We start from the raw sequence: 1340 nt of genomic DNA on the forward strand, positions 1-1340 counted from the left end.
CACGACCCGGACCAGGGCTTTGGCCGCAGCCCGGGAGGCCTCCCGGCGCCCGCCCCTCTGTCTCCTCTGGGTCCCCGGCGTGGAGCGCACGGGTCTGGCCTCCTCACCCCTGTCCCGGGTCTCTCTGGGCCGGAGGGTCTGTCCAGACAGGTGTTTGCTGCCCTTAATTCTCCAAAACAGAATTTTAATTCACAGGGTAAAAGCAAAGAACTAGGGATGCGTAGATTGGGGGTGGGGCGGACAAGTGAGGTTTAAAAACAAAATGAAGCCCCAGATCTGGTAACTGCAAGATCCATTGACACGCTTATCAGGAGCCCTAGGTCTCATCATGCACAATAAACATTTATATCCTTTCACGTCCTGTCTCTCCACCTGCAAATGGGTGCTCTATGTCCCACAAGCCAGCAAGTCTTCTACACACCAGAGAGCCTACCTGACTTTCGGTCTATTTGTATGTGCTTGTTTCAGTTCTGGAGTCACACAAGGACCAGAGTCACTGCACTCTATACTGTGAGAGAGAGAAATTACTAAACCATCCTATACATAAGCTAAAAGTAGCGGAGTGAAGTACTGAGGTAAAATACATTTTCAAGAAAGGTGTCCAACGGTGGGCACTACACGTGGCATGCCTTTCCCCACTAAAGGGTTTTTAGTAATGACAACTAATAAAGCGGATGCTGGCACGTGTCCCAGCCCGGCCCTGCCATATCCGTTCTCCTTTGAGATCCGAGGCCAACTAAGAAGGAGCACAGAGAAACCCACCTGTTCCTCCTGCTCAGTCCCCTGTATTTACCGAGGTAAACCATATGTATCAGATTTATTAGTGAACAATCCATTGTAGTTATTTTGAATGGACAACCATAGCATGATAAGAAACCAGTACCAACAACGAGAACGGTAATCCATTCCTTGAACTAAGGATACTAGGATCCTCGCCACTTTTACAAATAATCAGTTTTAAAGTGGTAAATGGCTATAAATTCTAAAACTAATGAGATTTAGAATCCTGATACATGTATATGTGTAGATATGTGTGATGCGTGTGTGTCTATGTGTATCATATATACCTGTCTATATTTCAGGAAAACTGGTGGTATCTGAAGTAAACACAAACTGTTACCCCGTGTTTAAGTTATAAAGAGGGGAAGGGGGAATGGACATCACAGGGAAACACAAGAAAGTAAAAAACGAACACTAAGATCCAAACATATGCTAGCTGCTTTAGATATATTATGTATATATTATTTTACATATTTTTATATATATTATTTAATACCCATGATAAGTAGATACTACTATCCCAATTTTATTGATAAAATACTGATGTCAAAGACATTAAG

The sequence above is a fragment of the Galeopterus variegatus genome, unplaced genomic scaffold (genome assembly GCF_000696425.1).
Source record: "Galeopterus variegatus unplaced genomic scaffold, G_variegatus-3.0.2 Scaffold6892, whole genome shotgun sequence".
NCBI lineage: Eukaryota > Metazoa > Chordata > Mammalia > Dermoptera > Cynocephalidae > Galeopterus > Galeopterus variegatus.